Source organism: Gallus gallus, chromosome 2 (assembly GCF_016699485.2).
Source record: "Gallus gallus isolate bGalGal1 chromosome 2, bGalGal1.mat.broiler.GRCg7b, whole genome shotgun sequence".
NCBI classification, from domain to species: Eukaryota; Metazoa; Chordata; class Aves; order Galliformes; family Phasianidae; genus Gallus; species Gallus gallus.
Genome location: NC_052533.1, coordinates 12,719,781 through 12,742,956, shown reverse-complemented (window position 1 = coordinate 12,742,956; position 23,176 = coordinate 12,719,781). Strand labels below are relative to the sequence as shown.

Below are 23,176 nucleotides of genomic sequence, written 5' to 3'. Positions count from 1 at the left end.
TAGTCACTAAGATTTCGAATAGCTGTGGCTGTTGATTACACAGATTAAATGTGAGTGCAGGTTTCAATATAGCTGATTTTCCAAAACCTCAGTGTTTTCTGTCTTTCCTTTTGACTTTCATGGCTAATGACACTGACTTCACATTAAATTCCAGCAATGGGAAATTAAATCCCTCTTTCTTCATCTCATAACAGAGATATGAGTGTAGAAGCATGCCACATGCTTATTTGAACTGTTCAAAATTGAAGCTATATTAGTCATATATAAGATTGAAGTAATGGTAATTCCCATACAGCAGGGTTTGCACAGTTTAAACAGCTGATTGGGTAGAGATGTTTTTATTATTCATACAGTAATTTTTCATGCACTTCACTCTTTACGGTTTTTCTCCTCACATCTGAACTGTCTGTGCATCTTTTTGCATCCACCACTGTGATTTCTCAGTGAATACTGGTTCCCAAGTTCTTTCTCTATTCTCTCTCTCTCTCTTTTTTTTTTTTTTCTCCAGGGCCTAATTATGAAACAGCTTCAAATAAATACAATTTTTTAACAAAAAACATTCTGCTTCCTGTGAACAATGGGCTGAATTTTTCTCTTTATTCTTGAGGAGTTCTTATTCAGTTGGAGTGCTTTGCAGTTGGCTAGTCTTGAGATTTCTGGGAGCTGTAATTGTGTCTCATTAATTCTTACAGTAATGTAGGGTAACTATAAGGAGCATGCAATTAGTGGTCTGGTCAATGAATAGAGCAGTTAATCAGCAGACAAAGGATGGGGCTCAGGACCTATTAGGCTGAAAGGAAGTGTTACTATTGTCACAGGCAGTAGGAATGCATGTAGACATGCCGTAAAGTTGAACTGTTTAAGGGAACCGAGCATGTCTTTTTGCTAAACCAGTTTTCCTACCTATTCCACTGCTTGAGAGAGATTCATTTAAGGTTGCTTTTTGCAAGTCTGAGACCATATCTGATGTTTCAATAGGCTGAACAGATTGCTTAGTATGGCCTCTCACCTTAGCAGAGGCAGCCCTAGGGTTTATCAAAAATAAAAGTGGCCAAAGAGATGTAAGACATCCTCAGCTGCTCCTCTGCCGTCAGAAAAATGGCCGGTGGATGGAGGAAACCGAAGAAGTTTAGATCAGCCATTGTATTCGTTGTCACTCAGTCATACTCTGCATATTTGTCTTCATAATGAACCTTGTTTGTTCTGAATGGCTGTGCTTTCAGTGCATGTAAATGTATGCAAATAGTCATAATAGTTTAAAAAATGGTAGCTCTTAGGGTAATAAATGACCTTTCCTGTTTTTAAGAAGCCCCACACCTACAGTTTAAAATGCAAAAATTACTTCAACTCTGGACAGGTGTTTTTTTTCCTTCGCTCCAGATCAGAAATTCCAACTGTTTCTTGCATTGAAAAAGTATGAACTTCGTGAATCCTGTGAAATGTTATGACATATAATTATAAAGGGAAGAGCTTTAGCCATACAACACTGCCCTTGAGTGTAGTTCTAGTAGGCATTGCTTCTAATAGAAAGTCATTTCTTCTCTTAGTAAAACAGATACTTGGCATAAAAAAGCATTAATTAAAATAAGAGGGTTTTTTTTGGGGGGGGGAAGGGAAAAAGATAATTGAACTTTAATTATTAACTGTATCCAGAGCTTAGTGTTTTTCTCAAAACTAGAAGTGATTTTTGCTGTCTTCTTTGTATGAGCAGGTCTGTAGATTTATCTCTTCTGATGGTATTCACATCAGCAATAAGTAACGCTGGAAGAATAAAGTATCTCAGGCTTTATATTAAGGATTCAATTATTCTATATAATTAGCCCCGATTTATTAAATATTTGAAACATTTTCTACACTTAGGTATGGAATAGCATAGCACAGTGATCAGACCCACAAATGACTTGTACCTTTACTCAGAAAATGCTTCTTATCACATGATAAGGAAGATTAATCCTAAGTCTCTCTTTCTTCTGTTTGGATTTTATTCCCACAAGAAATATCAGTTTTGTCCACAGTATCTCATGTATTTCTATTCCCTTGAAATACAAAGAAGCAATGGAGTCTGGTGTAAATTAAGCAGATTTAATGAAATATATAAATGGTAACTTGTGCCTTGAATATAAAATAACTGAGTGAAGCATAAGGCATTTTGCTGATGCCATCATTGTCACCCTTTCCGGTTTTTCATTCATGTGTGTCTTTTTTTTATTTCCTATTGAAACAGTTAGGGGCTGTGGAGTCTTGGGAGTAAGAGTTTTTGTATGCTACAGACACCCAATCTTTCTGAGGTTGCATTCTCCTGTAGTGTATCTTCTTTTAAGGAAGCAGGATAGACTTACCCTTCAAAATGAGAAAATGGTACTTCTACACTCAGCAACTGACTCTTCCCTCATATACATTACATGTTTCCATACGAGTGATTTCTCACCTGGTGTCTGACAGCATCAGAAAAAATGCCTCTCAGTATCACTGGCAAGCACTGTAGGCTGTTGATGTGGAAGGTGTCCTGAATAATTCTAAAGCCTGAATATTATTTCGGGAGGTGATGCATTAATTGTGGTCATCCACAGAAGCGTGATGTTACAGCTGAAAAGCATGTAATGACAGAAATGGTAAACACTCCTTAGTATATAAAGACAGACTGAAGATGTTTAACCTTCTTTCAAATTGACAGAATATCCATGTCTGCATCTCTTTTTTTACCAAGCAGTAAGAAGTGGTGTTGCTGTCAGACAGCAGATTACACTAATCCAACAACTCTCACTGCTTTAAGGACTTCTCTTTATCACAGTGTAGATGCACAAATTGTAGATGCCAACTAAAGGTATAAAAGCACTGCATTTTAAAGTGCACTGGTTTTAAGGAAATCTAATTAAGAAAATACCCTATTTTAAAAGATGGCTGAAATACCAGTTGAGGAGTTCTAGAGTGTACTGTACTGCTGAGAGAAATCACTGCAGTTGCACAAGGTCACCTCCTCCTGCCCTCCCCCTCCATTCTTTTTCCTGAATATAAATCTAAAATGAGATTTTGGCTATTTAAGTAGAAAACAGAGACTATAAGAGTCTCTCTTCTGTGGCTTGGCCCTGGAGGAACCTAAGCTCCACAAGCAACTTTACTGTTCCGTGGTGCCTAGTGTGCTGTTGCAGCACAGGCTCCAAACAGCCCTGTTTTGGCAGATCTCATTGCCCTGCTCCTTAAGCTTGGCTGGGACTCAGAAATCAGATTACTGGGATCAGCTACCTGAGAGGGCTGGTCTGGGAAATGTTCTCAGGCATACAATAACCATGGACAGCTTTATCTCCTCATAAAATGCAGTGACAGCTGCTACTGCTGGGAGGATGGTTCATGTCCTTTTTATGTAACGTTTAGTGGCTAGATAGCCATCCAAGAAACATCTCAGTGGGTTTGTACCCATGTTGCCTGGTAGAATACGTAGCTCTAACAGTAGAAGATAGCCTGAACTAGCAAAAGAAAATAGTGCTAGTCCTTTACTGGTTTTGCATATGAAATGTGTTTGTCAGGAATTTGAACCAGAATCAATTCAGTGACCCAGAAGAGAACATGGAGTATTCGTGTGCAGCATGCTATGTGCAATTTGTCATAGCAAACAAGCTGCCGTACAGATACTTGCTGCAAGTGTTGCGTAACATTCTGAGTATACAGTTTCTTTAGCAAGCCTGCCTGACTGTAACAAAAGAATGAATTAAAATGGCTAGGAGCAAGAAAAGTAGTCTTTCTGATGGCAGTGCTGAAATGACATGTCTTGTGACTATTACTCCCCAGTTCACTGTAGTCTATACAGGAAACAGGAAATAAAACCCTTCCTAACCCATTATTCCAGCTGTGTTTGGTCTGTGTTGATTTGGTGCATCTCTGTACAACCTAGAAATTGTGGTTGAATTCATGACATTCTTATTATATTGCAAAATGTTTCTACATATCTGCTTTTGCTATCCAAACCCCTGCTGGAGGGATAATGGATGCTGTACATAGTGAATATGTTTCGACTTGCGTATAAAAAGGAGTAGTAGCAGTGGGAAGATTTGTTTTCTTCCAAAGACCTGGAAAATGTAGAGTAGAAAATATCCACATTGGCAATAGCATGATGACAGTTATTAGTTCACAGAAAGAGAGGAAAGAAAGTGTTTTTTTTTTTTTTTTTTTTTTTTTTAAATAATGAAATATTTAGCTGAGGGACCAGAGGAGGTTAGAAAAGGTGCCTCGTATCCTAAAGCCAAGTCCTGAAATGTATGAGAAGAATTTTGGACAGCATGAACTTCTCTCAAGAGTGAAGTCCATAGTGACAGGAATTTGCCCAGAGCTGACACACCTCCTTTTGAATCCCCTCACTGTCTGCTATGCCTGCATCACCTTCAAGTTTCACGTGATCCCCCTGAGTTGCACATAACTTTCTTTCTATCCACATTTATGTCTTACTATCACAAAGTAAGAACAGTCATACAGGATCAGACTAAACATCTGTCTAGCCGGGTATCCTGTTTCTGACAGCAGCCTGGGGGAGAGTATAGGAAAATGTCAAGCTTGTACTGATCCTTTCTTGGTGTACTCTCCTACCTTCTACTGAATCATGGCTTTGGGACTTCCTGAGCCAGAGATAATGCTAACATTTTTCATCCTTCCTCTCAATTCCATTAGTAGTGCAAGCCTCAGAAACTTACTTTCTATTTTATTCAAAACCATTTTCTTGTTTTCCTACATACGGGATCTTATGCAAGCACTTTTTCTTGAGTTGAACCATAAAGCTCCTACATTCTTTTCTCCATTTAAATTCCTCTTTGGAACTCACTTCTTCCTTGACATCCACCTGGATAAGTCAGTAGCTAATTAATTTCATTTACGTACCCTGTTCGTTTGCCACTCATTTATGTGAGAGGAAGGGTGTGGGGACCTCTACGGAAGCTGTGGGCTGTACAGGCTCCAGAAGGATGGCTCCATTTGAGCTCTGTACTAAAGAACAGGGAGGAGTTAAGGCACTCAGTCCAAGACAAAATTCTTGAAAGCTAATAGCTCCGGGAGCCTTTCAGCTCCAGAAACCCAGTGTTTCTGTGCAAGACGAACATGCAGTCCAGATCCCAGTATGACAAGAAACAATGCAATTGCCACTGACACTCTTTTTGAATGATGTGGATAATCAAATATTAAAATCAAATAGTAAAACCATCTATTTGGCTCCTGGTGCCCTACAAGTTGTGGCTGGTTCTCTTCTAAATCAAGCCTTGTCTGAAAAAGATAAACGGTGTTAAACTACACACTGCCTCCCTCCCTCCCCCTTCTTTGCAGCAGGAAGTAAATGCCTCTGTGAAAGTGCTGTGGTGTGAGCAAACACAACATTGAGACAGGAAATGTGTATTCAGGAGCATGTGAAAACCTGAAGGGAAATGTAGGCCTAAAAAAAAAAAAACCCATACCCAATAACCATTTCCCCTTTCCTGCCAAGTATAAAGGAAATTAAAATTACTTGCTACTTTAATGCACACTGATTTTCAGAAAATACATTCTAGTAGTACTGTGACTGTGAATTAGGCCAGTTATTTCCAACTTCAGTACTGGCAGGTCTGCTTGGAGAACTTGATAAGCCCATGCCAGTATTGTAGGATAGTGGATCCACAATCTTTGCAGCTGTAATGTGTATGTCTCTAGGCTCCTAAATTTGAACTACTGCCCTTATCACTGTACTGTTATAATTCTGATTAGGCAAATTCTTATCTTAATAGACAGGAAGAAATCAGGAAGGAGGAGGTGATCTTTAAAAAATTTATACATAGGAAGGAAGCAAGAGACATTACTGAATCATTCTTTGTCACGTGGTGACCATCTTCAGCTGTGACAGAGTTTATCATTTTTTCTCTTGCTATTTTTTACATGCTGATAGTTTCAATTTAACTGATTAAGTCACTGGAACACAAGATGAAGTCTGTGTGTTATCTAATCCAGTTCTGACCCATACTCTCCTGTCTCTGTGGGAAGGTTCCTTTCTGCTTTAGCATCTTCTCGGCTAATTTGGATGATCTTAAACCTATCCATATTTTGTGATATAAGACAGGTCAAAAATATGTCCTCATCATTCACTCTAGGCAAATTAGAAGATGTTGAAATGGTTTGCCTTCTAGGCAAACTCATAATTGTATTACTCAAATGTTTGACTGTGAAAACAGTGACATTTCTCCTTTCATTGTCATAGGAAAAACAGTCTGAAATCACCTGATTTTCCATCTTCCCCTTCACTTCCAACTCTCAACAATTTTGATGGCATGCAGCTGTCTTTATGCATCTCAGTTTTACAGACTGGTCCTCCTCCTACATCAGCTTCAAATATAGACTCCTCCTGTTTTTGTGCCATGTTTTTGCTGTTGCTAGCCATCTCTCAAGTCAGTCAAATACCGCAGTACTTGCTAGTGAGAAACAGACACAAGAATCAGGTGAAAAACTTGGCTGCAATAAATGGGAGAAAAAAAAAGTCTCTCTGTCATAAGCAAGTTATATCCCACTTTTGCATTCTGTGAGTAAACTCATATTTGTTGAGATCAATTTTCAAGAGATTGACAATAGGTTCATTTTACGTTTTCTAGACCCAAACTACTTCTGTGTAGAGTAGGTCGAAGGCCACTTGGTAGAGACATAGCAGCGGTGCCTATTAGTCTGCTCTGTTTTCAAGTTTTCAGTTGTACAGGATTACATACTTGCCAAAAGAAGAGTGTTATCCTAAATTTCAGGGTTGGGATTTTTTGTTAATGCAAAGTAAATATTTCCATGCTTTGGAACAGTGAAATTGTAGTGGACTAGAAAGTATTTGGAGGTGAGAGTTTTTCAGAAGTAAAACTTGTGTTTTTTTTATTATCCTCCTGAATTGGACTAATGTCATACCAACAAAATAAAGTAGCTGCTATGCTTTTATCAGGATCAGAGCTTTAGTCATAGTTTTATCAGTGTTACTATTTTGGGGAAATAAAGCCATTCACCTTCTAACTTCTGTATGCATATCTCTGATTTAAAAATAAACAAAAAGCCACTGCACTCAAGTACAGTGCAGTACTATTCCTTATAATCCATTTATGTCCTTTTTTTTTTTTTTTTTTTTTTTTTTAATTAATTGGAATGATGGTGGGTGTTGATCTAGAGGAGACAAACAGACAGTTCATATGCCAAAACCTCAGTTAGGACCACAGACTGAAAATAACAATAAATAACCGCATGCAGCTGTGGCTGTTGCCAGCTGGCATGCTTTCTTTGCTGGTCTGCCATGCACATCTGCAAATATTTTATTAATGATAAAAGCAGCATTGGCCTCTTAGTACTGAATCTTTCCCTGCATTTCTGGTTTGGAAAACTTGCACTATGATTCCTCTTCCTCTTATTACAACTACTATTGTTATTAATTGTAGCATAGTCATGTTTAAGACATGAACTGTGACCTCCAGTGCTAACTGCTACAAAAATACACCAAAGAGATGGTTCTTGCTTCTGACAAATTTACCCTCTGACACATGAGATAAGACAAGATGCATGGGTGGAAAATATAGTGAAATCATATTCAGCACAGTGTATAGAAGCTGAGCATGTCATTATCTTTAGTACTGCTGAGGTTTTTGAAGGACTAAAGTGAAAGGAGAGGATGAAGGTAGGCTTGTATGAGGATAATGAAATTGCTTTGCTGTTGTTATTAAGGATTTCTTGCCTCTTATGGAGAACACTGCAGAGAGCATCAGCAGTTACTCAAAAAGAGAAACAAGTATGCATGGGAGGTATCATGGGTGAGTTAGGGACTTGAATTAGTCTCTAAATGTACAAAGTAGATACAGGTCTCCGAGGCATGGACTATACATGCAAGTAAAGATGAAAAGAAGTGTCTTACGTTTGAATGTGTGACAAATGATACCCTGATAATAGTGAAGGAATGTCCAGTGAGATGGACTAGTCTCCAGAGTGCTAATGGCATGGGGCTGTGCCTTGTGGACATTCAGATTCTGAATCCCCTCTTTCACTCCTGCTTTATCTTCATCAGGTGGGGTGGCTGTTGGAATCAACTTTGTGTGGATACTGAGCATCACCCGATTCACTATGAAAGTATTTCTGGCCTTTCAGTAGCCCTATCTGAGCTAATCTGGCCCAGCCCAGCACTGTTGTCGAAACTGCACAATTTGTACACATCCATGGATTTAGCTGTAGCTTTGTACAGTGTAGTGTTGTTGGTGCTGCTGGAGTTGCAGTTTTAAGTTCATATTCTGGAGCTGTACTATGATGTTCATGAGCCCATTAATGGATGCTGCTGGTACTCTGGATTATCAACCTATAGGTGTTCTGCTATGCCAGCTTCCTTCCCTCTACCAGCTTCAGTGTGCTCTAACCCCTTTGCTGACCACATTCCCTACTTTCCAAACCACATCCTTGGTCCTGTGCTCCTCCTCTTCCTCGCTCTTCTGCAAGGAACTTCACTGCCCATGGCATGCACTGCAAGGCTTGGAGATAGCTGTCATATGTCTTGATTTTGAATGGTGGTAATGAAGGACTGGTAATACAACCACTTTTTTTTTTTTTTTTTAATTTCTAACTTCAATAATTATGAATTTTAATATGAATTTTAATTTACGTTTATTCACTGAAATTATGTCTCTGTTGTACTGACTGTGTAGTTTACCATAGGCTTTATTTGCTATATTTTAAAGCTCACTGCCTGCTATCTTATCAATTGTTCTATAGATACGTAAAGATCTCTGAAAGCAGTTATATAGGGTGAATTAGCAGTGCATGGTATATTTTATTAGGTTTAAAAGCTTGTAAATTAATAGAGTAGTTCTGAGAGCTTCAGGATATACCTGCCTGAAAAAATAGCAATGGTGACTTGATGTGTGATTTGTCTTTGCTTTTAGTTTGCAGAATGCATCTGAGAGACAAGATTCCTGCTAGCCAATTTATTTTTCAGATAACAAGGACTGTCTGGAAGTACATTCAGAAGGAAAACACAGTAATTAATTTGTCACTGAAACCTGAGGGGTCCTCTTCCTCATATAGGTGATAATGAAGGTTTTGCATGTAATTAGCAGGAATAATTAGCACGTTTCTGGTAACAAATAGACGGAGTGGTTCTCTGCAAATAAATTAATTGTTGTGCTAACACAGGCAATTGTCTCCTTATTGTCTGACAATGGCCCTTGTTTGCACTAAAGCTTATTTCAGTCCTTAGCAGCTTTACACAAATAGGAAAGAGAATCTATAAAATTGTGCCTCATCCATCTGCTTCTGAGAAACTTCAAGACCACCAGGGGACTTGTTTGTCAAGGCTTGTTAAACAATTTGTAATCTTGAACATGTGTTTCAGTATATTAACAAATGAATTGTTCAAATTAACTTAGTGGGCAAGCCAGGAAAACCACAGTAATCAATCAAGTCCCGAGTCTGGGCATCTTGGAGCAGAAATCTCTGAAAAATAATACAGCAGTAAAGTCACAGCAAAGCTATATGGGAGCCGAATGAATCCCAGAACGTTACATGTAGCCATGCAGCAAAGCGGGACTGTTACGGAGTTACGCTGCTCATAGTGCGAAATCACATTGTGATGTATGTGCCCTTAGAGTCACCGCGGTGAAGAACCTCGGTCAGACAGCCGGTACAGCCTGCACGTGTTCCTTTCTGAAGAGCTGAAAGGGTACTGTGGAGCTAAGCCTTTCCTCTCTTTCTTTTTCTTGAGTTGCCTCTTCTTAGACCTAATTGTTATCTCAGCAGTAATCTCATATTAACTCCTGGGTCTTTATCAATTTGGGAGCTGTTCGTTGTGTTGAAGTCTGCAGCTAAGTTTAGTCCCATCTAATGGATCTGTGGAAAAAAAGAGGGAGGGGAAATGGGAGAAATGTAGTTTGAAGATGGGATACTACGTGTATCCTATTGGATTGGGTAAAATCATGCATTTGTTTTGTGGGAAATACTGGCTCTTGTATATTTTTCCTCTTCCAGTGATAATTCTCCAGCATTTCGCTGGAATGGAAACGAGGATATAATTATTAGGTATACATATATATATATTTGAGGGTAGGGTTACCATATTTTTCCAAAATATCAATTTGTAATTTCATTTTCAAATGAGTATTTATATTCATGTGTGTGCTTTCTTTCTTTCTTTTTTTTTTTCATTGTTTCCTAACTTATCTCCAGTCACTGTGGCACTGTGCAATGCTTTTGTCAATCAATGTTAGAGTAATAACAGTACAAAAACTAACATAAATCCCCAGATATAATGCTGGTGCTTTATGGAATGCATTTCTAAGCTAGCCCTGCATTTTTTTTAAAGACGAATGTTGTTTAATAAATATAATTTATTGAAAAAAAAAAAAAGAAAATTAGTTTCCTATACTAATGTTTTCTGCATGAAGTGAAAATGTAACCATTGGACATACACATCCCCTTTTCTTGCCTTATTGGAGAGATGTTACTTGTACTATATCTGTATTTTTGTTGTAGTTGACTAATATTTTGTCTGGGAATATTAAACAAATCATATGACCAAACAGTGCTTTTGCAAGTGTCTGTGCAATTGTGAAATCTGAGGCTTGTTTACACTTGTAGCTGGTTGACTTCAATGCCTTCATACTAGTGTAGTGCATGTCAACAAGCTAACTTTAGAGAAAAGGCCTACGAATGGCATACCTGAATGCTCAGGTGACCTTTGGGACCTCTGAACTGCTTGGAATATGTGTGACTTCTGGGAGATGTGAAGGCTTCTGTCATTCAGCTTTGCCTGCTATTTCTACCGCCCAGGTTTTTAGGCTGGCTGCCACTGTTTTTCTTGTGTACTCTGGTAAAATTTTTCTGTCTCATTTTGCTTTCTTTTAAATAAGCTCATGCATGACCAGCACTTGCACTCACTGTGTGGAGTGTCTCTACCTGTATGCTCTGTCTCTCTTTGCGTGCTCTCAGGACATTCAACTGACCGAGGAGCTAAATAATAGCAACCCTGGAGGAAAACCAGTTTTATGGTAGCTGCAGAAGCAGAAGAGCATTAGAATTATTTTTCTGGCTCACAGGTTCATTACTGCCATCAGCTTTGAGCCCACATGAGGTATGGTAATTTGGCTAAGTTATACCTCACAAGGCGTCTCAAAGTAGAAACATATTTTATGGGGATTTAAACATTATTGTTCCTTTTGATCCCTGCAAAATTCTGTTTATGTTGTGCTGTGCTGACTGTTGACAGGTAGGGAATAGAATTTAAGCCAAAGGATTACTGATATCATGCAGAGGTGGCAATGGTGGTCCTGATACAGGCTGACTGACTGGTCAACACAGTCTGTGATCCACTCATTACTCCATTTACACTCCTGTGGGCTCCTTAGCAGTGCAGGGTGCTGATGTATCTATCACCTGTTCTGAATGCCGAACCCCTTCATTGTTGCACTCCTTAGTGCTGCTCTGTTTGTGCAGGGCATGTGCATTCAATCCTGAGATAGCTTTGGTATGCACAGCTGTGTAATAGGAATGTATTCAGTCATGTGATGAGATTTACATTTCTACCTAGTTGGTCACTTGTAGGCAGTATGTGTGATTCTAAAAAGGGGTAAAGGCTGTGATGGGTGCCTCAATATGTAGTGCAGCTGAGACATGCTATTCATGTTTGAGTTGCTGACTACTGTATTGCATACACAGAATTTGGTGGGATGAACTAAGTGTAATTCCCCAGCTTTTAGGTAAAGCATTCAATATTTTTTACTTCTCTTGCTTTGGAGACTCCAGTATGTGATGACAGCATAGTAGTGGTGTCTTCTCTTTACCTGTGTTCTTTTTGTAACAAGCTAAATTCATGTTCTTTATGAAATCGTTCACAAATCTGTTATTCCAATACAAATTAAAGTAACAGTTTCTGTTCCTGCATAATCTCAGTGCTTTATCTCCGTTGAGATAAAGTAGATAATCCACAAAATTGAAATACATCAGAATGTGACAGACATATGTCAGCAGCTTTCTGTAGTGACTCTACAAAAAGTTATTAACACCAGAACCTCTTGGAATCACACACTACTGCTGTATATAATAACGAGTAATGAAGACACAAGAATTTGTAGTGTTTGAGCCAATTGTGTTCTGCAAATCTCTCTCCAAAACCCACCATAGAGGAGGACAATCTTAGCAAACAAGTAGATTTTGTGCTAATTTTCTCTGAATGCTCAGCAGTACTGATAACCTTCAAAAACCTTATGGAATTTGCTTTAGCCATTGCTGACAGCCAAACTTTAGGTAGCAGAATTAACAGAAGGCACTAAGAAAAGCTAGAAAACGTTTTCATTGGCCGTTGTTTAGATTTTTTCCTCTTGATTTAGTTTTAATCTAATCTCTTCTGGGCACCAAACAGAGCTGAAAAGTGAGTGATTTTTTTATCTAAATTGAAGTGATAGCAATTGATCAGGTTTTCATCATCTGTCTTTGCTGTCTTTGGAGCTTCCTCTGTGATCTAAAGTTGACTGAGGGAAATGAAAACTTACTTGAATTCTTTAGATAGATGTCTGTTTACAGATTGGTATGTCGAAGCACAGTGGTGTAGGGCACAGTTCTGTTTCTTGCCATGAACAGAACAGCTTTATTGATTTAATTGAGAGCAAGAAAAAATTTGATGTATATAAAAAGGCAGGATGAAACTTAGCTTTGCACCATGACTTGGGAACTAGTCATTAGACATTGGAACTACTAGTGAGTAGTTATACTAATGGTGTAACAGAGATTTGGGTCATCCTAGTAAGCTTACAGGTAGTGCTTATCTCCACCCTTTTCCTTTTGTTACTCAGAAAAAGACTGAGAAGGCCTTAAAAATATATTTGCAAAAAATGTATTGATGAATATTTTGTAGAAGTCTTCTAGGCTCCGCACATTCTACTACCACATAGGGAATTCTTCCAGCTCAAGTTATATATCAATGTAACTTTCTGCTTGCAAACTGTGCTGCTTTTTATCTTAGGCAGTAAGACCCTGGACCAAGGATTGGATTGTATGAGGGACCACTTCCCCTGTCCCTCCCAGTCAGTGAAACAATGCTTTGAGCTTTGATTCTCTTTAGAATGGAGTAGGGCATAATTTCAACTTTTTTTTCTTCATGGAATAATTGTATTTCCAAACACACTGGCACTGAAATGCATTCAGGATTTTGGGGGTCTGTATGATATTTACTGTGATAAATGCCTTTAAATATTTCTTGCTAATTTACCATATGTTCCAGGCTTGATCTAAGCATTAGAGTAAACAATGACAGCTCAGATTATTCTGAAACACAGGAGAAAGACCTAAGAACCAGCAAAGGCTCTTGTTTACCACAAATGTAAAAGCTTTTCTGTTTTTGTTTGTTTATTTTTCCTCCCATATCGTGTAGGTGGCGTTTCCCCTGTATTCGAGGGCAGCAAAATTGTTGGCTCAGAGCAAGTCTTTTTTTGTTTGGATCTCTACCCATTGCTCATTCTTACTGATGCTGACTGAAGCATCAACAAAACACTCTGAAACATTTATTCACTGTCATTGTCTATAAATTGCAAATAGCATCTGAGACTTCATTGAGCCTTTTTAATATTCCAGAGGGGGAAAAAAATTCAGTGAGCACTGGAATTTAACATTCCTATTACTAATCAACAGCTTCCAACAGTCATGTAAACAACTCTTATTGAAGTTTTGGGTAAAACTGCAATACATTTCATAGTGGCAAGATAGGTTTTAGGGAGCAGTAGATTCTTCAGACCCCGAGAGTGTTACTAATTCCAATCACTCATCACTGTCATTTATCTGAGTGCATATAGTATGAAAGTTGCTGCTGATGGCACTGTCCTTTTCTAGTCTGAGCAGTGTTTATTGCTGTGATAGTAGAAAATGAAATCATATGCACCAGGCTAATGAAATGCTATAGATGCTGTCAGTGTATGCTGAAATCTAAAGATATGTAATGAAATAGACCTGATTATGTCTGTGAGCATTCAAAGGATATCTGTGGATTACTGTCATTAATTACTTCAGCTACTTAATAAGAAAACAACAAGAATGAATAGCCATAAACTTCAGCAGGAAGGAGAAAACTCATATTTGCAGAATGAATCAGTAAGCCTTGCAATCTGCTGGTGAGAAATATCAATAGACAAATTAATCTTTCCTAGTTTTCAATTCATTGTCCGGCTAAGGATTCAATCACTGAAACTGTTTTTTGTGTGGAGGGGATACGAAGGGAGGACTGGAGTAGAAAAAAGCAAAAAAAATGATTTGCTTTCAGAAAGAAAGGTATCTGGGGAAGTGCATAGAGCACAGTAAAAACCTTCTGTGTATTCATAATACTAAATATCAGTCTAAGGAAGCCTAACCTTTCCATGTCTGGTGAGTTTCAGTTTTAAGAAGGATGGATCCCAAATTGAGATGATTAATCTTTTTCACTTTGTAAAAAAGAGGTTGAGATATTTGGCAAGTTTCAAACTCTACAAAGTCAACCCAGGTCCCTTTTTAGGAGCAATTATGCAATAGCAAAGGCTGCCAAGGGCTGTTTTGTAACCAGTATCACTGGAATATGCAAGACTCAACAAGATACTTATCTGTCAGGGGTGATGTAGGATTAGTGAAATTATGCTGCAGGAAGCTTGGACTCAGATAGCCTTTGAAATCCTACAGACTGAAATTTTTCCTAACCTACATGATTCTAGGAACACATTCTAAGAGCTGTTACATAATGGGATCGGCATTAAAAGGAAAATGTACGTAGACTGCTCCAAAAGTAATGCCTGTTTATTTCCATGGAAACTAGAGCAAATACAAAGAACACAATAACACTATTTGATAGAACGAATTCTCAGCTACAAAATACTATTTTTCAGTGTAGCCACCATCATTAGCACAGTCATCATTAAAAGGGACCTCTGGCGGTCACCTAATCCAAACACCTGTTCAAGCATTGTGAATATCGCAGTTAGACTGTAGTTCATAGAGTTGGAGAGGAACAATTTGACTAGTCCAAAACTTCCAGTGAGGAGTCCTAGAAAGGTGAACAGAGCTTTAAGGATGTGAAATTGACTCCTCAAATTTACTGAACACCACTCATCTATGTTTGTGCTTACATACAGTAGTGAGAATTTTACCACTTATTGTTCTTCTGTCCACAATGCTGTTTTATTCTTACTCTTCCAATTTATTTTAAATAGTTTTAATATGATTTTCTTCATTCGTCATCTGTGACAATAATTCCATTCCTGTGCTCTTTTTTAGAGGTTGCTGTAGGTTTTGGGAGGGTCAAGGAATCTCTTCCCATGTTCCTTCTTTGTGGGTGAGCCAGCTGAGTGGCTTGTCCATGCTAGTTTTGAGGCAGGCTATCAAGCACAGGTTGAATTACATGTGGAGCATCTGCTTTTTCTACTGAAGTGAGAAAATCCTGTGAGGGATAAATTACCTTTGATGTTATCTCAAATAAATAAAAATATTAACTCATTATTTGTTCTTTTCCCAAGTGCTCCAGAGTCCTGTGAGACTGGTATGTCCACAGTTTATTTCATATAACTTCATATATTTTACTGAAACATAAAAGATCAGAATTAAGTAACTCCTAATGATAGATGAGCACCTCCAGTGGGGCAAATCAGCTGACTAAGGCTGATAGTCTGCACAACAGGATTTTTCGGTTGAGAGCCATGCCCATCTTCCTTTATGGCTCCCTGACCTAGCAAACCATTATAACTGAAGGCTTGACTACATACTCAGCTAGTCAAGAGTAGCCACTCCAGAACTACTGTAATTATGTGTGCCAATGTATTTATTCCAACTAGATCTCCCCACACATTCAATAATTCCTAGTTTTTCATCATAGCCTCTTACTTGCTCTTCTAACCGTAGCTGAAGCATAAACAGACTCTAAAAGAGTCAGTAATGCTAACAGTCTTTTCCTGAAGTTACAGTGCTTGCTAATAGGTGTTTTTGGCCAAATGCTATAGCCTGGATTTATCATGCCTAACTTTAGCACTTGACTGAGATGTCTCTGCTAAGAGTATAGTATTTTATCTTTTCTCTGCAGTTAGACTCATATGGAGCATACTTCCTCAGAAAGCCTAACAGCACATCTAATATGGAAATTGTTTCTGGAAGTGTTCGTGTTTTTCTTTGTCATAGCAGAAGGATCCTGAGAAAAGAGAGTACTTACTTAAGCACCTCAGTTAACTGTTAGTATTCTGTGGGATGAATCTGGACTGAGATCACTACTATCTCCATCTGCACAGGAGAAGGTGTTCAGACTTTTGTTCGGATGGATATATTCTGATGTGCTTTCTGTCTATAAACTAATTATTTAGTCTACTAATTTTCCGTACCCAGTCTCAGAATTTTCCTTAGAAAAGCTTAAATTTCATATTGTATGTGCAAATCTATCAAATAAAAAATTGTCAAAGGCTTTCAAAGAGTCTAGATATCTGTTGCTGCTATAGCTCATGTAAATGGCTATTTCCCCTACAACGTTGAAGTTAATAGGACTAGTTTGATATAATTTGATTCATAAATCCAATAAGATCTAGTTTTATACATCTTTATGCAATTAATACATCTTTTATATAGTTAAGTGCTTTATTAGTGATTTTTTTTTTGTCATTTCAAGTGATGCTGAGACCAAAGTAAAGCCACTGAAACTGAAAAAATCACCTATTTGAATCTCAGTGACTTCTGAAGAACATTATTTTTTTCCAAAATTTAAATTTACAGCACAGTTATGTGGTAGAATATATGCAATAGTATGCTTGCTAAGACGTTATCTTGGACCATTATTCCTTCCCTTTTCCCTTCTCTTTTTCTTTCCCTTTCCCCTTCTCTTTTCCCTTCCCTTTTCCTTTCCTTTTCCTTCCTTGTTAGCTATGCATGGTTTTTTTTTTTATATCCTTAACCTGATAGGTTCTTGCAGAGTCTATTACTAGATATTTTAATGTGTATAAAAGCATGATCTACACAAAGAGAAATGGGGAAAAATGTCACTAAAAGCAGTGATTGTTTAAAGCTGGAGAGCAATTGGAATGTGAACCAAGCGAACACACCAAGGTTAGTAAGAACCTTAGAATCTGAGAAAAGGAATGCTGTGTCTAGTAGATACAGATGCCAAATTAGCAGTGAAGGTGAAAGTGAGGGTAACTGTGTTGTTGTTGTGTTTATATAAATCCTTTTTCTTTCCTAAGAATTTTAGGTGTGTGAGTTGAGTGCTTTAAAAAACAAAAGATTTTTTGGAGTAAGTTTTCTATAATCCAGCCATTCAGCAGCCCCAAGAGTCAAGACATCTGCTTCGGAGATGTACTCTTGTCTTGACGAGCCTTAAAGCATCGTGCTTTTTTGACATAATGCTGAAATGAAATCTTTGATGCCTGTCAGCTGCTGGCTGCTTGGAATGCTTTTGCTATTTTCTTTTTTTATTGCATTTTCAGTGTGATGTTTACTACACATGATATGAATGTGCGTCATTTTAAAGAGCAGCTTTAATTCCCTTTATCCAACGAGCTTTCTGTAGAAGTGATAAATTCCTAGAAGTTAACATTCTTTTGGTGGAGAATGCTGGCACAGCTCCGTGTATGTGTGCAAGAGTGCAGACTGGGGGTAAAAAGGCTGTGTGAAGTTCTGCACGTGGTAGGAGAAAGATACCACCGGATGTAGTGCTGCAACTCACGTGATCATTTTGGCACCACTGATCAGTGCTTACTGCACCTGATAGGAGCTGCTGCTGGGCAGATGTCAGACTTCATAAAATGAAAGCAAAGTCTCCTGGATGCACTGGTACAGTGCTACTTATGGAAGCTGTAAAACCAGATGGCGAACTCCTGACTCATATAGGTGAGTGATGCAGGAGCAGGCCCATTGTCATGGAATGATGGTGGCCATGAAGACTTGAAAGAGGTGTGATCATGCAGCATAGAAGCGGCAACTCATGTTGGCAGCAATGGCTGCCACCTCTTATCTGTGAAGTGGTCACAGACCCAGTTAGGATGAATGGTTTGCACTGATGCTGTGACAGCCCTTAGGGCAGTTTCTGTGCAGCATTTTATCTTCTGTTTATTAAAGGTGGCATCTGCCCAGCTGTTCTTCACTAGCGATAATCACTTTTTGTTTAGGTGAAAGGGAGAGAACAGTGACCTCTCTTTATGCAATAATGGCAGAAACAACATGAGGCCAGTGTCCAAGGCTGTGGAAAAGCCAAACAGGAACTCAGACCTCTGGGATAAGAAGTTTCAGTGGGAATGCCTGCTGGCTCAGCTGATGTTCAGCTGTCCGTGCATGAGGGACAGCAGAGATGAGAAAGAAATAGAGGAGCAGAGATGGCAAACAAAGATGTTTGCAGACCTTTAATGTACAATACTTACTGGAAGGGCAGACTTAGATTTCAAAAGAATTATATCCATCATTGGTATTGCTTTTTCCCTTTTCTTTTCAGTAAAGCTGGACCTGATGTACATTCTTTCTTCCCCAAACAAGCACAAATGAGTGAGGTCCCAACTACTGAAAGACTCTCAGTCAAGCTGGAAACAAACTTTCCTTAATTTCCTCAAGCCTCAGTACCTATGGCAGATTTGTGACGTGTGCCCAGGCCTCCCCACTACTTTTGGGGTCTCTCCTGTGAGGTGTTAAAAAATTCTGGCCCCAAGCCTGCAACATGATAGATGATGTGAGGGATTTTGAATGTGCACTTGGCCCCATGACTTCAGTGGGAGTACTTACATGCTTAAAATAAACACATGCTTAAGTGCTGCACTGTTGCAGAGCCAGAATGCCCAATGGCTTGCGGGATCCTGTCCTTGGAAATCAAGCTAATGAATTTCTGTCCTCTGTGAATCTACCCACCAGTTAGATGTCTTGTTGAATGCTGAATTTTCCTGAAAATCAAACCTTTAAATATCAACCCCAGTAATTTTAACTGATCGTTTTAGCAGAAATGCTCATTAGGTATTTTAATTTGTCTCCTAATTGCCCTCTATACATCTCAAGGTGGGTTTTTTTTTGTTTGTTTGTTTTAATATAAACTAAATAACACATGGGCTACCATAGTTCTGGTATATTCTGTGGTTTTAGACTCACGCAGTTCTGTTCCAAACAATGTAAGATTGAATATTTAATGAGAACAAAATTCCACACAACCTAAAAATGAAGTTACATCTGATTTTTAAAATTAGTTTTTTCCAGAATGTCATAAAATCAATTTGCAGTAGCAGTTATTCAGCACAGATTATACCAAGTTTGTTGCATGCACACAGGGCCTTGGATCTGGTGCTAAACTGGTATTAGCCTGTGCTCTACTGACATTTAGGAGGCCCAACACTGTGCTATTTTATGGCGGTGACTGAGGCTGTATTTGTCTGTGCAAGGTTTGTTGGTTGCATTATGCATACAGATTTATGTAATTAGAACAGCAAATTCCATAACTATGGCTGCAAATGTGAGCCATTTTGCCAGAACTTATTTTAGCTGTAGTATTCATGAAATATATATTTTTTGTTTGGTAATACAGCTTCAGTTATGCCATGATTCTTATTGGTCTATCATACCCTTTCATGCTTTTAGCAAAACTATGGCAATAAAAGCTTTAGTTATAGGCAAGCTTTCTGTTTTGTTTAGTTTTATTGAGATTCTAGTTGCTACCTTGTAAAATAACCAGCCATTGTCTTGGAAGCTGAGTAGGAAGCTGCATTTAACTTGATCTTCCTTACAAACATACGCAAAATATAAGCACAAAGAAGTAATTGTTATGGCTATTTTATATAAAAAATGAAGAAATCCTAGTATTACACAGCAAAATCACAGTTAAAAGCAATCAGTTCAGTTTATAGAAAGAACGATATTGCCCATTATATGAAAGACATTTATCAACTTTATTCATCAGGAATCTTTATTTCATGGTCTGTGATATATTATACTTGTGGAGGTTGTCTCTGTGGCTTAGAAATGTCACTAATGTATCAGAAGAAGATCAAGCTTGCAATTTTTCCATTAAGAAATACCATATTTAATATTTTCTAGAAAGTTTTCCTGTTAGCGATGAGTCAGAAATCCAGGAGAGGGGAAGTGATGTTTGAATAAATCCTTAACGTGGCACAGAGTGTATTTCAAGATGTTACTATTTGTCAGGCTGGAGGAATCAGAACACATACAAAGTTTGCATCCTCTGGAAGGCAAAAAGGAACGACTGTGGTAATATTTAACTTCAAAAAGGAAAAACACATTAACTATTGGACAGGATAGGATATTTGTGCCTGGTGAAGAAATAGCTTGGATGTCTGCAAGATAACAACTGATATGAAAACAATGTATAAACACTGAAGTTGTAGATAAAACATAAAAACATTCATTGTTTCTTCCAGTGCAGAAATAAGGACCATAATGTGAGTCTGGTGGCATCCTGGTTCAGAACAGTCAAAACAGAAAGTGAAACTGAAACAACTGGATGTTTTCTTCATGCATCTTGTATTTCCAAGAACAGATTCTGAGTTCTTCCTCTGTGTGAGGGACAAATGTTTTTTTTTTTTTTTTAAACTTATAAATGATTCCTATCATTTAAAATCATTCCCAAAGAAATAATGATGAAAATGAGAATTAGAAGCTTGCTTGATGATTCAGACCAGTAAATTGTATGTATCTCAGACACTACAGACACATGGCGGTATTGATTCTCTTTTTAAAAACTGGCCATGTAAATTAAGTTTAAAGGCCCTGCAGTGTTGCTGAGTAAACATCTAGCAGTAACAGTGTGTTCAGCACATGAGTGCCACTGCTAACTTAATTCCACTTCAGGATAGCAAGAATCACAGACACCTTCTTCCCAGTTAATTGCTGTGTTTAATTTGTTTGCTCAAGTAACACAATAGTTTGGTTTATAATGGAGACTGAAAGGTCTCAGACCTTTCATTCCCAGAAAAAGCCAAGAAATGCAGAAGAGGCCCAAACATACTGAATATCCATCATAAAGACCAGCTACTTTTTTGCCACTTCTGATAACACTTTGCTGACATTAAAACTATTATGTAGTGCTTTTGAAAGCCTCATGTAATGTAACTCTTTCGTTTGTGTGAGGGAAATATCTAATGGTAGCAGACTGTGTATTTTGGACAACATAAAATGACCTGCTGCAAGCATCTTAAATGAAATGCTGGCTGAATAATCACAAACTCAATTATAATTCTGAGTTATTTTTACTGTGCTTGCCACTTCGTCGCTAGCAGCCAGAGCAGACGATGCCTCATTGGTGATTGGTCTTCTGGCACATGCATGTATATCCTCTGAATATTAGTAAGCGTGGGAACTCATCAGTAATTTTACAAGACAAATTCTGATAAGTGCATCTCCTCTGAATAGTAGTGCAAAATGTGAGAGTACTGGAACTATTGGAATTGGGCATCTCTGTAGCTCAAAGTGAGCAAGTGCTGGGCTTTTTCCTTTCTGCTTCCATCTGTCCAGGCCAAAACTGATCATATACATCAACTATCTTGTGTTTTTGCTTCCTAAATGGAAAAATGTATAACTTCATAAGAAAAATATGGCTTAAAATTTCATTGTCTCTGAGGTATCTTTTAATATCAGTTACTAATCTTTTAAGGAGGTTCTCCTTAAAGAAAGCAAAACATAGTTGCCCCAGATGACCAGAGTCTTGGAAAGAGGTATTATGAAACTACAAGTTCTGCAACATATTTTTCCTTGCTGACTGTATTTCTTTGCAATTCTTTGATATCTACTTTGAAGAATTCTGTTATATCTGGAATAAACAGTGGATATGATACATAAGGTAACCCTCCATCAGCTCCAGAGAGAAGCCATAATGGTGCAGATAATCGTCTTGGTAAGGACTGTGTGTGGTGTGTGTGTGTAACCAACAGGACCGCACACAGTTTATAGAAGTTACATGGCTTTTGCTTGCAGATGTTGAGTATTTCTACTTTCTGTTCTTTTGGAACAGTGCACTAAAATCTCCCTTTTCCCTGGGTTTGATACATGGAACAGATTCATACCTAATTTCCATCAGTACGAATACCTAAAGAATTCTTTGAAAATGTTTCATTCCCTTTGGTCCTGAAGGTTCCTCTGGAATTCATCATGTTGACTGACTACTTGCATTGCCCAGTCACTTGTAAAAATGTAGCTCACTGTCATCTCTTCGTTTCAGCAGCAGAGAATGATACAGCACAACTTTGGGAAACGGCAGCAGTAAATTAGAGATGCAAGATGCAGACTGCAATATTAAAAATGTGTTCTCCTACTGTGGCCTAATTTGCCTTTTTCTTTTTATGCTGATAATGTATCTGAACCCACACTGTGAGCAGTGTGTAATAAGTTTCTAGGCTTTTGGCATCTGTTATGGACAAACTGTGGATTCTTTGCAACTTCAAACAGCAAACGAAATGAGAAGATCGATGGTATTCGTGTCTAGATGTGTGACATGGAAATCTGCCTAAACAAATGTAAGTTTGCAGCAGGAGCACTTAAATTGTGTTGAGGCTAAAAAAGCATATCTTGCTTATCACATGAATTAATTAAGTGCAAAACATTTATTTCTCCTGCTTTTACACAAAGTAAAGGGCTGGGAATTTGAATCCAGCATTACAAAACTCTGAGCCTCTGGCTCAGAGGAAGCCCTGAAACCACAGAATGTTGGAAGCATAACTGAGGGAAGGATCACTGCATGCTTGTCTTGCTGATACTTTTCCTCAGGCATTTGCTACTGGCCACTGTCAGGCAGAATATCCAGCTAGATGGACCTTTGGTCTGACCCAGTATGGCCACTCTTATGTAAGAATACATGTGAGCCTGGGTGGTTTTGATCTCCAGCCCCTTCCAGGGCTGGGTCGTGACTGAAGATGAATGAAGCTGTGACTGGTGTTAATTTTAAAACTGTTACTTGGGTTTGGAGTAATTTCAAGGACTGTTGTGCTGTCCAAAAATATGAAAATCCAGTGTATATACTTCTCAGAAGAAGTAAATTATGTATGTTCAAACATACAAAAAGGATTTGGAGTAACAAAGAGAAATTGTGACTGTGATTTAGCAATGGAAAATATGTTGATGGGTGTAGCAGAAATGCTAAGTCATGGCTCAAACCAGTGATTGAGCACCTGGTGGAAGGCAGGGCCAGCCCAGGGGAGCTCAGCTGCATGCAGTGCCTCTGAGTGACCAGAAGGGGTACAGCCAGGATCCAACCCTTCCCAGACCT

At 38.3% G+C, this 23,176-nt stretch overlaps 1 long non-coding RNA gene across 1 annotated transcript in view; it reads left to right on the top strand.

Annotated features, from left to right (window-relative positions):
- The first annotated feature begins 1,612 nt into the window (after window positions 1-1,612).
- LOC101749139 overlaps window positions 1,613-23,176 on the top strand; it is a 219,515-nt gene continuing 197,951 nt past the window's right edge. The window contains exon 1 of the long non-coding RNA XR_006936298.1: window positions 1,613-9,667. This is a non-coding gene — a long non-coding RNA (uncharacterized LOC101749139). The remainder of the gene's footprint in view (window positions 9,668-23,176) is intronic.